At 40.0% G+C, this 15,269-nt stretch overlaps 1 protein-coding gene across 10 annotated transcripts in view; it reads left to right on the top strand.

Moving 5' to 3' along the window:
• The window catches only part of TSNARE1 (t-SNARE domain containing 1), a 448,564-nt gene extending 436,331 nt beyond the window's left edge, over window positions 1–12,233 (top strand). For all 10 annotated transcript variants that reach the window (XM_038161056.1, XM_038160997.1, XM_038160980.1 and 7 more), the window contains one exon: window positions 11,264–12,233. The gene's annotated coding sequence lies outside the window, so the exon portion shown is untranslated. The remainder of the gene's footprint in view (window positions 1–11,263) is intronic.
• Window positions 12,234–15,269: the final 3,036 nt, after the last annotated feature.

Genomic DNA, 15,269 nt, shown 5'->3' with positions numbered 1-15,269 from the left:
TGTTCTGAATCTTCCAACTGCTGCCAGTTGAAGGTGAAGAACAATAAATGTTATGCCTTTGGTTTTTCAGTTTGACTGTTCGCTTGGTTTCTCAGTGTTGCTGTTATTCTTGTTAAGGGGAAAGTTCAGTATCTGAGGGAAAGGATCTCCACTGGCTCGGTGCATGTGAGGTGCAGGCTTTTGTTCAGACCTGTTAAATATGATGTGCAGTAAAAGCCCTCTGAAAAAGTCCATGGAAGTCCCAAAATTCATTGCTAAGTACCATTGTCTTGGAGATCTTGGTTGTGCTGGACAGAGAAGGCTGTGCATCAACTACCAAAATTATTCTGCTTTTCAAACAGCTACAGAGACATAAAGAAAACTCAAAAATCTCTATCCATTCCATGGATCCACAGTAACTCCCTGGAATTTCCTATTTGTATTTTTTCTACACTACTTTTTCACTTTTATGTTAAGCACCTCAGTCACTGTAGTACACAAGATCTGTTAAAACAGATATCTGCTTTTTTTTTTTTTTTTGTTCCTTCGCCTCTTGTTTAATAGACTTGAGCTGTAAAAAGGCTTTTTTGATAGTCAAAAGCTTTCTCTGTGTCTACTGGAGCCCTTAAATACTTCATCTCCCCTCTTTTCTCTCTTAATCCCTTATAGCACTACATGCTAAGGAGTAAGTAAAATCTTAATAATTTCTGCTCCCAGAAATGGAACCAGAGGCATGATGCAGAATATATAATGTATAGCTGACTCTTCAGTGACTACTCATGATTATCTTCCCTCCCCAACAAACTCCTGTTTCTTTCCAAAAGAAAATGGAGATACTCCTGGAACTCTACATAATCCCTTTAGTGCTGCTCTTCCCAGCAGTGATAGTCAACAGGGAGGAGTTAAATGGATGCAGCACCCTGATAAATCTGACCCAGCTGATTTTGGGAATGTTAGGACACCCAGCCTGGCCAGCACAAAATAATATTTCACCCCTTTGCAGTCTCCAGCAGTAGCCATGAACAGGCACTCAAGGAAGAGTAATAACAAATTATGTACATAAAAAAATTCCCTGGGCATTGTCCAAGCTTGTGATTATTTCCTGCTCAGGGAGATCTGACATGGTTTCTCGCTTAGTAACTCAGAGATCTTTCTTTGAAATATTTTTCTATTCTTCCCTTCAACCTCTGGGTTTTATTTTATTCATTTTTGGTGAGTATGGCAGAGAACAGGCAGAGAACATACATATTGGGGATAGGATTGCTTTTCTGTGCACAAAGAATATTTTGGGGAAAACAAGATGGGAGTTCTATCCATGCGGTAACTAAAGAATTTATAAAGCTTTAATTAGATGGGCCCCAGTAAGATCTAATATCAGAGTTGATACATATCCTTATTTCCAATAACGCTTCCCAAAAAAATTAAGATAATCTGGATTCCATAGGAAAATGGGAACACTTTGTGTGTACATTAAAAAAAAGGGAAGGAAGGAAGGAAGGAAGGAAGGAAGGAAGGAAGGAAGGAAGGAAGGAAGGAAGGAAGGAAGGAAGGAAGGAAGGAAGGAAGGAAGGAAGGAAGGAAGGAAGGAAGGAAGGAAGGAAGGAAGGAAGGAAGGAAGGAAGGAAGGAAGGAAGGAAGGAAGGAAGGAAGGAAGGAAGTGGCGGAAGGAAGTGGCGGAAGGAAGGAAGGAAGTGGCGGAAGTGGCGGAAGTGGCGGAAGTGGCGGAAGTGGCGGAAGGAAGGAAGGAAGGAAGGAAGGAAGGAAGGAAGGAAGGAAGGAAGGAAGGAAGGAAGGAAGGAAGGAAGGAAGGATGTACAGGGCAAATTATGAATAAAGGCTTCTTTCTGATCCTAGTGTATGCAGCACTCATTTATCTGGTCACTGAAGATTTGTTTATAGAAAAAATATACAAGGTAAACCATAAAAACCTGTGAACAGAATAAGGTCGTTAAGAAACATTTGGTCCAGAATTAGAATATTTAAAAAAAAAGAAAGATGATATTAGTGTCACTGAAGTTTAGACAACTAAACCTGAACTTGTCACTTGATGTTCCCTTTCAGGCTAATGCATAGTTGTTTAGTTTTTTTTCCGTCTATTTAATGGATTCATTAAAGATGAGCCAGATTGTCCTCTCTCCTCTCTAAAGAGAAATGACAGTGATTTGTGTTGATCTGGAACATTTGAATTTGAATGAAAAGAATCTCATCCATAATACTCCATATTGACTAATCTGGAGCAGTAGAAAAGGGAATAAACATCCACTAGGCAGGATATTTCACCCACCTACACTGGAAGAATGGTGGAAGAGATCAAAAGGAAAGTCAACTCAGTTATTTTTACCCTTATTTATGAACAGCCCACTAAGGTCCAAATGAGGAGGTGTCCAAAAGATTTACCAAGGTTATCTACAAATATCAGAGTGAAATCCCTGACATACGTGCATTTTCCTGCCATAAGCAGGGATCAACTGCATTAGTCTCCCTGGTGTCTACTAAAATATCTCTTTTCTGATGGGATTAGGGTTTCCATTAATCCAGTACTGACTGCTGGAGTGTAAGCAAAGCAAACATGTGAAGCTTCCTTCCATCCTGTGCCTCAGCCCTGGCACCATCTGTAGGAATAACACCAGCATATGTATGTAAAACCAGCATCACCCAGAGTTAACAACAGCTAGAGCCCAGATGGATGAAAAAATGCATTATATTTACATCTATAGAATTTATTAGTTCTTTTTTAATTGGCTCTCTATGCAGCAATTTGTTTCCAATGCTGTTCTTAATGAAAATGTTATAAGTTGTAGTTCTATTTCCAGTGTTAAGAGTTTTGTCCATTCCATCTCTGTCCTCACTGACTAAAACCAGTTTTGTTTCCTTCAAAGTTAAATAGTCTTTAAAAAATTTATCTGGGGATGGTACTTTTTGTGTTTAAATATGCATTCCTGCTGCTCTGAAAACACCCATCAGTGTGTGAGACAGCAACTCTTGCTATGCAAGTGTGTTTTTCTTTCCTGATAGGGAACATTTTCAGCTCTCATTTTTCCTAGTTCTGCACAAACCACATTATTCTGCCACCAGCTCCCTTTCAGCAGAACTGGAGCATACAGTTCCTGCTCCCTTAGCTGGAATAGTTTAATGCCAACCATTTTGTGTGTCTTCTGTGGGCTTTTTTAAGGTTTATTTCCAGTAACACGTGAATGAGAATTTAAGGGTTTCTGTCACCTTTTACAGCTGTGATTTGCTTGCTCTGTAGTTAAAAGCAGCTGGAAGGTGAAAGCCTGGTATTTCCCCATGGCAGGTTCTCAGGGATGGTGGAACAGTAACGAGGCACTGGATGGGCACTGAGAGATTTGCATCCTTGGCAGCCTTGGCTGTGTACTCCAGTGCTTAAGCATCCATCTCCTTGAATCTGTCCTGCAACCAGACACATTTTAACATAAGTCAGCATTTTTCCTCCTGATACTTAAGCCAAGATGAAATTCAAATGCCAGTAACTCTGCTTGTTCCCAAAAAAACCACAAGATTTGCCACACTGGTGCAAATGGATGAGTGGCCAGGTCTGCTATCTAATCTCTCTTAGTGTCTCAGCTGGCCAGTGTTTTATGTCTCTGGTTTTTACATTATCCTGAGTGCTTCCCAGAATAATTCCACATATTCATGAAGCTGCTTTTCTCTCTCCCGCCCCCCTCCACACTGCAGGAGTTGCCAAATGTGAGTCAGGGAGCCCTGTCCTGCTAGTGAAAGGCAGTGGCTACTCAGACCAGAAGAGATGTGGCCTCTTTCACAGAACCATCTTGCAGATGAGCAAAGTTACTGCAGCTTAAATTGCAAAGTGAACCCATGGATGAAGAACAACCAGTGGTATTTTCTTGGTCTTTCAGTCACTTAGACTTAGATCACACATTGCTGGAAATTTTAACCTCCTTGTCAAGGCAGCAAAATAAATTTGTAGCCCTCCTCTGTAACTCGAGCCTCACTCTTCTGATTTTCAGCCCTCAGAAAAAGATGATTCTAGATAAATTCATTTAGTTTGTTCTTGGGATGTTGTGAAGGAAATCCCAAGTTCCAAGGATTTTTTTTTTTTTTGAGAAGTAGAATCATAGAATTGTTGAGGTTCCAAAGGACCTCTGAGGTCATTGAGTTGAACTGTCCTCCTACCACCACCACCAAGTTCACCACTGAACCAAGTCCTCAGGTGCATATCCACACTTTTTTTTTTCACTTCCAGGGATGATGACTCTACCACTTCCACGGGCAGCCTGCTGCATTGCTTTACAACCATTTCCATGAAAGAAATCCTCTTAATATCAACTCTAAATCTTCTCTGACACAACTGGACACCATTTCCTCTTCTCCTGTCTTTTGCTACCTGGGAAAAGAGACTGACACCCATCTCACTTTTACTTTCTTTAAGGCAGTTGTAGAAAGCAATAAGGTCACCCTTCAGCCTCATTTTCCTCCAGGCTAAACAGGGTGACAATACTTCTACAAGAAAAGTGATATTAAAAGAAAATAAGTACACATTTCTTTGGAGGAAGCATCTCCTGTGTCTTGTGACCATGAGAAGAAGCAAGGCCTTATTATTGAGTTTGATTATTTCTCTTTCCTGACCTGCTATAGTACAGGGATAAAGTTTGTGCTTCAGGTAGCTCCTGAGGTTTCCTGTCAGAACTTTCTGGGAGAACTTGTTAGAACCCAAATTTTAAACCTCACACAACCTCAAAAAATGCATTCAGGACTTATATCAACTGCATCACTCAAAAAAAAAAAAAAAAAGTTGCTGGAGGTTGAAAAAGAACTTTTTCTTGTATTAAACATTGTCATGTTAAAGAACTATGCAATGACTTTTCAATCATACCGAACTCTGCCACGCACAGCAGGCTATGAGAGAAAAAATGAGGTCAGCTCACTCATAAATAGATTTTCCCCTTGTTTTAATGTGATAAGACAATGCTGCTGAGATTCGCTCTTCACTTGCCATTTAATCAGAGCTGAGTTTGCAATGTCATTACCCGATGTTTCACATATTCAACACCAGGTAATTTAAAAATCTTTATGCAAATGGCCCTGCTACTTCTATAACAGCATTTGTTTTTAACAGGTTGGGCAAAATTACTCTAATTCATTACGTGTCACCTCCCAGGCGCTGGGCATTCCACCTTTGTGAAATGAATTTTCTCATGATCCCCGAAGTTCAGCTAGCAATATTCACTTCTGAAATGTGATATCACTCATTGTATCTCTTGCCATTATTATGTCATCTTCTGCAGCTTTGCCTCCCAGGTGCAAATTCTGAGTTGCTGCAGACCTTTTTCACATGTTTATATGAGGACCAGTTGCACATTTCTTAAAAGCTTTGCCGTGTACTGTGCACTGCTAAGACAAATCTTTAGGGGTCAGACTGAAATGCACAGGGGCAAATTCCTACTGGGCACATGACTAAACATGAATATGGAAAAGATTTGGGATTTCTTTCAGTGTAGTGAATCCCAAGGAGCTGACTTGGACAGACAGCACCTTTCTCAGACTCCCAAACAGTCCCTGGACTGTGGGCTTGTGATTTGCTGCTGGGGTTTTGTTTTGTTTTATTTTGTTCCCAGTATCATCTAATTCCTTGTTTTAGTTTCACTTTAGGGTTAATCCATACTCTCCACAAAACACACCTATGCTCTTGTGGTGGTCCGTGGCTGATACCCATGCACTTGCATTAATATCTTTATCCAAAACTCCTATTTTATCAATGATCTGCAGCTGCCAAATTTGAAGAACTTCATATCAGGACGAAAAATACTCTAGACTTCCAAACGACCTGGATTTCTACTGGGCCATCTTTCTAAACAGAAAAAAAAATTATTTCAGTGAAGTTGAATCAAAGGTGGCTTCTGGGAACCATTGATACAATTAAGAAAATGCACAAGGGAAATAAAATTGTAAGTGAATATTAAGCCATATTGCACAGGGCATATCATCTCATTTTTTTTCTGACAGAAGACTCTTGGGTTATTAGGTCTGTCCTATTTTAAGAAGCTGCTGTTAGAACTCCAGTATAAGCAGAAATGACCAGAGCAGCAGCTTTCCTGCTGTGGGCAGTCGTGCACTGAAGAAATTCTGTAATGAAAAGTGGACATCGTTTGCTTCCCTAGAAAATTAGAGGGAAGGATTCTTTGAAGAGATGAACTTTAACTGATGAAATAACAATGAACTTTAACTGATGAAACAACAGTCTTTACTAAAGGCAAAATCTCATCATTGTGTACTACACTTGAAAAAAGGCCCAGCTAAAGGCCTGGAAGGTTTACAGTGTCAGAAATGTAATTCTCAGACTAATCTGCTATCTGATTAACTTCAGCTTCAAAGAGGCAGGAAACATCACAGGTTTTCTTAGTATTGTGACCTTTTCCTTCCTTTCCTTGTCTTTTTTTTTTTTTTTTTATTCTGAAAATACATTATTAAAAATTATGTATTAAAAAAAGCTGCTATATCAGGCCCATTTTGAAACCTTCATCAAAGTGACCAGAAAGGGTTTTCAGAGGCCATTCCCTGCCACCACAGATGGAAGAGATTAATTTCAAATGAGCTAAGCCATGAATTGCACCCCAACTGCAGAGAAAGGTTATCTGACTTAGGATAAATTTGCTGTTGATGTCCAAAGCTGGTGATCTGTTGAATCCCAAACACAGAAGCAAAGTATATTTACCATATTGTCAGGAAATGAAAATCAGAATATTAGCAGCTACAAGGAACTAGAGCCAGAAAAATGTAAACAACCATAGATTTCCTGCTTTCCCTCTAATACTCTCTTAGGGGTTTGAGAAATAGAAAATTTAGATCCTCATGTTACAAGATGCTGTCTCCACTATAAGCCTCACAGATTAATTTAGGATCTACATTCACATCTTGAATGAGATGATGTCACAGGATTTCAGCTTTGTGATATTTGGAAGCTACTTTGCAATGTGCATCTGAAACTATAAAGTTTGCAGCAGTTTCAGAGGAAAGCAGATAACAGTCTGTGTTGTGACACGGATTTAATTAGTGTAAATTTGCATATGGGAAGGCTTCAGTTTGAAAATATCAAAAGACAGCACTACCTTGGAAACAGTTTCACTAGAACATTGAAAATAAAAATCAAAATAAGAGAAAACAAAACTGAATTAAACAAAAAATGGCAAGATCAAGTCAAGGGCTTAAAATTTCCTTTCTGTGGGCTGCAGCTCAAGATGCCTGTGCTGAGGGTTCAGCACTGGCACAGGCTCCCTCCCTGCCTGAGTTTGACATGTTGGGAAGGACTTTAAATAACTCTGAAGAGCTGTTTTCATGTCCATGTTTTCAGTCCTTGCCCTCAAAATCCATCTGTTCATTCCATGACTTTGCAGAGCAGCTGCAAGACCTTTCCTGATGCAAGGCTGGATAAAGTCAGTGAGAGTGTTTGCATGGACTTTAATCAGATTTGGATCATCCCTCCCCTTTCACTGAGACAGAATTCCACTTGGTAATTTTGTGGGCCACCTTCAATCATCTCAATCAGCTTCTAATGATTGTCATTGTTTCACACTTTTAAAGAAGCATTCAACCACCCAAAATCTCTGCATATATTACAGTCACCCACTATTAATAATGCACTGTGATTTATCTGGATGAGCCTTCTCCAAGAGAGAAGTTCATTGAGATTTGTATCTATGAAAAGTCTTAAATCCATATAAATGTGCAAATGTCAAAGGTTGTATTATCACAGCTTATTTACACAGAATGATATGCATCCTCATATTTGCCCAGACAGAGATCTCACTTGATTTGAAACAACAGCAGGTAGAGACAAATTATTATTTATTACTCTGAATAATTTATCTTCCCATGAGACCACCTCTTTAATTCACAGCCAGAACAGCCCAGACTAAATAAGCGAGCAGAATCTACACTGTAAACCTCAAAGAGGGGAAAGATTCTTCTCTGAGCTAAGGAGGGCTGGAGGATGGATCCTTACCTTAGGTTCCTGTTGCAGCTCAGAGCTTCCACATGGCTGGAGCAGCTCTTTACAGTCTGCTTTTACAGTTCTCAGTAAAGAGATCTGTCAGCTTGCAGAGAAGCATAATTTCAGCACCCTGATAGCAGCAGGGTTCTTTTTTTATTTGCCCTCTCTCTTTATGCATGAAGAAAAAAAAAAATCAAGCTAAATATATCTGTTTCCTTTTAATGATTATGAAAATAATCACAGAAATATAGACAGACAAAGCCTCAAGTCAGATACGTTTGTACCAGTAAAGTTCTCAAGACATTAAGGAAAACCTAGGATATATTCCAGCATAATTTTAATTTATTTCTTTCCAAAGAGTGTTATTTAGTTCTCTACTTGTATAGCAACTAAAATAAGACTGTATAGTCCATGAGTAGAACTGCTAAACTCAGCATAATTATTACTACCCAAAAAGTAAAAAAAAAATCTTTAATCAAAACCTAAGAGTATGACAGAACTCAAACTCTCTCTCAGTAACTTAAATTCATTTTTATCCTCAAGCAAACCTGAAAGGTATATGAAGTCTGTTGGGTTTTTGGCCCACAATATCTTTTAGCCAGTTTGCGTCTGGAGAATCTCTCTTGCTACACTCCAAGCCTGTAGATTACCTGTTTCTCATTCAAATAGCTTTTACATTTTAAATATTTAAATTTAAATAAATATTTTCCCTGCCTGCAAATCAAAATTCAGAATCCCCAGCAGCTGCAGAGCCTGATAATAGCAATGGCCTGTGCTGGACATAGGGTTTGGTTTCATGTCCAGCCCATGGTGCTCTTCATCCCAGTGCTTGGAGAATTCTGTCCACGCTCCAGAGGATCTGTGTTCTTTTTCTCCTGGACACAGGCATGTGTGTGCTTACACAGGAGCTCTCTGACATGTGAGGAGAGGCTGAGAGAGCTGGGACTGCAGCCTGGGGAAGGGAAGGCTCTGGAGGACCTTTCCCATCTATAAATACCTGAGGCAGGGGGATAAAGAAGGTAGAAGCAGACTCTTCTCAGTGGTTTCTACTGGCAGGTCAAAAGGCAGTGATCACAACCTGAAAATTATTGAAAATATATGAAAAATTTTTCATATAAAAATTTTTTTTCATTTTTTGAATATGAAAACACTATTTTTTTTCTTAATGTAAGATTGACCAAATGGGTAAATGGGTTGCTGAGAGTTGTGGAGCCTCCAGCTTTGGAGCTATTCAAAGTCCAGCTGGACACAGCCCTGCTCACCCTGCTTCATCTCCAGAATTTCTGTGATTCTGTAACTTGAACAGGTGGTGAAGATTGTTGACTGGCACCTGCAGAAATATTATAGAATTCTATAATGCCATGAAATGGTTTGTGTTGGAAGAGACCTTCAAGGTTCACCTTAGAGCCTTTCCTCTTTAAAAAGTGCTGTGAAATATTAAATAAACAGAAAGGTGAGACTAGATCCCAAGTGGAATGAAAGGTTAAATGATTTGTGGTGTGCATCCCCTTTCCAGAGCTTTTTTACTTATGTGAGTGACTTGAGCAAGTCCTCTTTTGACATTAAAAGGACTTTGGCAGCTGAATTTGTGCAGCTAAATTTAGATATCAACAGTGAACCTCTCTGCATCTGAGAAAGTCATCCTGAAAATCCCTTTGCAGTTAATGTGAGTCAATACCAGCCAGTGAAATTTAGGTCAATATGGAGTTGATTACTTTATTCAAATGATCCCCACCCTAAAAACCCCAAAAATCTTTGGCTGTATTGATTAGATCTGCAATTACTGTAATAGGAGCCTGGAGCCTGGGAGTCATTCTACTCAGATGGAGGTGCTTACACCTTAAATTAGCTGGGATGAATGTCATCTTCAGAAGGGTACCATTCCCATTAGAGTGTTTCTAGTGCCTCTTTGAGGTGTTTATGTGAACACAATGCAGGAACTCTCATCTCTGCTTTGTATCTGCAGCACAGCACACAATGGACATCTGGTTTCAAAAATATTATCTGAGCAATCTTATAATGAGCAGTTTTAAAATTAGCATAAATGAAAATATGTTTGTGTCTGCATTGGCTGCTTTGTGTCTGATCATGGTCTGTTTTAACACCTTGTTGGTTTGCAGTAAAGCATAATTAAAACAGTGTTTCTGAGGCTTTCACCTGAATTAAAAAGAACTAGAAAAAAAGAAAAGAAGTTGTTATCAGTTATGTCTCCAGTAATAATAATGACAAACCAGTTTTTCATTACTTTCCTCACCCTGCATAACAAGTTTAACTAGATTTTCTTAGAATGCATGTGTACACAAACACCGTCACTGAGGAAGCAGAGGTAGAATAAACACAAACACTACAAAAGCCTGTTGATATATTTCGTAGTGATGCTTCTTACAAACACTAAGGGCTGTTTCATAGGTGGTGAGTGCAAAATACAAACTGTGTAACCTCAGAAGTGCAAAGTGCTGGTATTGGAGGTGCTATCCTGCCGCTGATGTCTTTCTTAAGAAGATTCTTTTACAGTAATTGGAGAGAAACAGACTCTTTGATCAGAAAGTGCCTTTTTTTTATTCCATTAACTTGTCTACATGAATAGTGTAAACATTTTATGGTTTAGATCTACATGTTTTTGATCTCTAATTAGACATCTACAAGTTATAATGAGTTGTTCCTAGTCAGAGGAAGTGCCTAAGGTCTTCATTTTTTCATGGCACGGAAAAATGGGAAACAATACAATTTTTCAGCTTTATTCTGTCCAGAAAAGTGCACCAGTGCCATGCTGTGTCTTCTATTCTTTGTCCATTTTGCAGAAAACTATATTTTTAAAACTAAATGCACTTTTATCCAGGTATGGGAACTGCTGGCATTGAAAAGAACACAAAATTTATTTATTTCCTTGCTACAGCAGGTTATATGCTGTATTTTCTTGATGAATTTGTTTTTTTCTGTATTCTCAGTCACAGAACCATGTAAAAGCTTGAGTTGGAAGGGGCCTTAACGATGATCTCATTCCAACCTCTCTGCCATGGGCAAGGAATCTTTCTCTAGACCTGGTTATTCACGGCCCCTTCCAACTTGGTTTTGAACATCTCCAGGGATGAGGAGCCCACAGCCTTTGTGGGTAATCTGTCCCAGTCTTCTCATCCTTTCCACTTCCACAATTACCTTAGCCTGGAATCAGTGAAAATAGACTTTCCTGAGCTTAATCTGCTTTGTTTTCATCTGTGCCTTTTGGGACCTGCCACCCTTCCACCAGAGACACCTCTGCACCAGAAATTCTCTGGGGATCCTGTGAATACTCACCAGCTGTTCTTGGTTTTACAGAGCCTGTGGTCACCCTGGGAAGTGGAATGGATTCTCAAGGCACTGCACATCCAGGCCCCACGTCCGTGTCTGCATTTCTGATCAAATCATATTAAACCTGCTGTAACCATCAAGCACTAATTGTATGAAAGAAAAGCTAAGTTTTATACTGTGTGTTGGCATCATTGTGAATAATTTTGCCTATTTTTCCCCCTCTTCGTCATAGGCATGTTTTACCTTACGTTACAGATTTTAATTATGCCCCCTGTATCCAGGGAATTCTATTTCTCTGCCTCCAGATTTGCTATACAATGTGCTGTAAGATAAGTAGCTGTTCATTCATCTCTGTTGTTTGTGTTTTTAACATGCTCCTGATCTCCAATTCTGCTCATTTAAAACCATGAAAGTCAGTCAAGATGTTTGTCTGGTTAGTTTCTTTTTTTTTTTTTTTGTTACTGTTTTTATATGTTTAAAAATTAATTTAGCTCAGATTCCCCTACTGTGCACTGCTGCTTTAGAATTTGCTCTGCTGCATCTGAGCTAAGCACTTCCACAATTTCATGTGCCGTTTAAAGCACATCAATTAGATGCTTATTTGATCCCACTGTATGCACAGAACACCGTAATTATTCATGAGAAACATCACTGAAAGAGCAGGACAAATAAACAAAACATTGTTTTATGATTTTTGGTGGCCTTTAAAAAAAAAAAAAAGCAAGATATCTCATGAAAAATGTCAAATCTTTCTTAGACTTCATTTAATAGGTTTCAATGCAACCATTTGCGAGTTTGTTCCATTTTCATCCATAATGTTTTTTCCTGACAACATGATTGAAAATGCCATTTAAATTCATCTTTAAATGTGTCATGTGTTATAAATGCAGTTTTCCTCCAGTAAATAAAGCATTTCAAAAACGGTTTTAATTAAAATGCCATAAGATTTATTGAAGAGAATTTAACAAAATTATATATTTTTTACTCTTTGGGAAAAGCAAAATATTTTGACAAAAATATTCCTTACCAGAAAAAAAAATTACCTCTATATGTTGTGGGGGTTTGGGTACTGTCAAGTTTTAGAAAAGAGTAACAAATATTAAACTGGATTCTCACCTGCATTGATATCGTTACATGCTCCCTTTCCAAAGAGCTGACACAGTCTTTCATCAGTAAAGGTTGAGCACAGAAAATGCTCAGAGAAATCTTGCAGGTGCTTAAGCTCACTCAGGGTCAAAACTGTGAGAAACTTCTTAAATCAGCACAGTCAGGTTTGGAGAAGAAACACAAGTCACAGTTTGTGGTGGCTTTTCTTTAGATATATAAAAACTTCCTAACTGGATTGGTATGTGTTACATTAAATATCCATTAATTTCTATTAAGAAAAGCTAATGAATAGACTGACACACTTCTTCTCTTTCTCCAGCCAAGCTTCGTGCTGGCATGAAATTAGAAATTATGACACCTACGGCTTTACCTTACTACAGAGGGTTTACTTCTGAAATAGCACTCCACTCTTCTCTCCACCACAAACTGCAGACTGCCTCCATCAGCACATTTGGCAAATCCTGCAGAGATGAAAATAATTTTCATCTAGTTAGCGAGAGCTGAAATGAACCCAGCTCGTAGCTGATTGCAAGCAAATATTTTGAGAGCTTCGAGCTGCATTTGAACAAGGGATCCAGGACAAACAATCCTTGCCCAGTCACTAATCCCATTCATTAGGAGCTCAGTGATTACCTCATTAGTATGATTGAGCTTTCCCTGGGCCAGCTCACACAGCAGATCATTTGGCATTGATGACCAGGTAAAGAATTTCTCTGCTGAAACTACAGAGGTTGCCTGGCTTCAAGAAAGGAGGAAATCAGGTGGCAACAAAGATGGGCTGTTGAGTATTATAGACTTGGTTATAATGGTAAATGTTGTTAAAGAAACCCAAACAATTCATGAGGTCATTATAAAACAACATATTCATGCTAAATAATAGAATTAGAAAATGGTTTGGTTTGGCAGGGACCTTCAAGGACTGTGTAGTCCACGTCCCTGCCACAGGGACCTTCTTCTAAACCAAGTTGCTCCAAGCCCTGTCCCAACTAGGCTTTGAACTCTTCCAGGGATAGGGCAGCCACCGCTTCTCTGGGAAACCTGAGCCAGGGCATCCCCATCCTCACTATAAACAATTTTTTCCTTATGTCTAATCTAAATCTCCCTCTCTCAGTTTAAAACCATTGCCTCTCCTCCTGTCACTACACACCCTGGTGAAAAGAATCTGTCTTTCTTACAAGCTCCCTTCCTATATTGAGATGGTGCAATGAGGTCTGCGCAGAGCCTTCTCCCCTCCAGGCTGAGCAGTGGAACCCCAGCAGCAGTCAGAGGAGTGAGAATGTGTGGAGGAACAGCTCTGCAGATAGCCAGGTCAGTGCAGAAGGAGGGGCAGGAGCTGCTCCAGGTGCTGAGCAGAGGTTCCCCTGCAGCCCAGGGTGCAGCCCACGGTGAGGCAGCCGAGCCCCTGCAGCTCTTGGGGGTCCACAGGCTCCTGGCAGGACCTGTGACCCTGCAGAGAGAGGAGGCCACGCTGGAGCAGGTTTGATTGTCCCCACAAGCGGCCCAGAAAGGCTCAGCCTGCTCCTGAAGGACTGCCCCCCGTGGAAGGAACCACACTGGAGCAGTTTGTGAAGAAGCCAGCCCATGGAAAGGACTCATATTGGAGAAGTTCCTGGAAAACTGCCTCATGTGGAAAGGACTCCACACTGGAGTAGGGGAGGAATGTGAGGAGTCCTCCCCTGAGGAAGAAGGATTAGCAAAGATGGGTGAGGATGTGACTGCAAGCCCCACTCCCTGTCCCTCTGCACCGCTGAGGGGGAGCAGACAAAAGACTGAGAAGTCAAACTCAGGGAGGAGTGGGGGGAAGGTGTTTTAACATTTGTGTTTATTTATCATCATCTTGCTCTGATTTCATTGGTAACGCATTAAACTAATTTCCCCAAGTCCAGTGTTTTGGCCAGGGCATGAACTGCTGAGTGATCTCACCTGATGGGGTGCAGGACTTTGCTCTTGGCCTTGTTCAGCTTCACAAAGTTCACATCTCCTAGGCCTGTCAAACTCCCCCTGCTCAGCATCCTTTCCTTCTAGTGTATCCTTCGCAAACCTGCAGAAGGCTGCACTCAGTCCTGGGTCTGTGTCATTTATAATGATATTAAGTCATGCTGGCTCCAAATGGACACAACTTGTTACCAATCCCCATTTGGACAATGAGCCATTGACTGCAACTGCAAGTGAAGATTTATTTTCTATTTCTTTAGTCACATGGGTACATTTTCCTTTGCCCTCCTCATGGAAAATAGAATATCTAACAATGCCATTAAGCAGCTGTTTTTGTTACTGATGCTTTGGGAGAAAATACAGGCACAGTTTCTTGCTCTTTACAATATCTCTGGCAGAGACACAGAGCTCAAAGAATTCCAACATCAGGCAGCTCAGTTCAGCAGATCCTGCAAACCACCATGGTGTAGAGGGTTAATTGGTAACAAATAGGTGAGGATGGGATATGACAGGGGAAAATTCTAATAAAACCTCTTTGCAAAGGCATTACGAGGAGTGAGAGCATGCTGGCAACAGTGGAAGAGAAGTTAAAAAGATCCTGACAAAATCAATTAAAAAGAGGCACATCAGAGGCATGGTGAGCTAAGTACCCAGTTCAATTATTAAGTTGTCAGGTCCTCTTAGTCTGGAGTGGAATAGGAAACAGTTTTTTCTCTGGTGCCTTAAGGATAAATGTGAACATGAGAAAAGAAACCTGTTTGGGTGCCTCATGCTGCTGCTGACAAGCCAGGAAGGAGCCAGGGAAATTTCTCAGATCTGAGATCTTTAAAAATGACTGTTTGCCAAAACTGAGTCCACAAAAGGAGACAGATCTCAAAACTGAGAATGTTGCTCATACTATCAACTCTTCAACAATTTCTTGATTTTTTTTCTCCCCTTTTGTGACACACATGAAAAATTTTACTGTATATACAATTCCAAGAGCCAGACT

The sequence above is a fragment of the Motacilla alba genome, chromosome 2 (genome assembly GCF_015832195.1).
Source record: "Motacilla alba alba isolate MOTALB_02 chromosome 2, Motacilla_alba_V1.0_pri, whole genome shotgun sequence".
In the NCBI taxonomy this organism is placed as follows: domain Eukaryota; kingdom Metazoa; phylum Chordata; class Aves; order Passeriformes; family Motacillidae; genus Motacilla; species Motacilla alba.
This window is presented reverse-complemented; position numbering and strand designations above follow the sequence as displayed.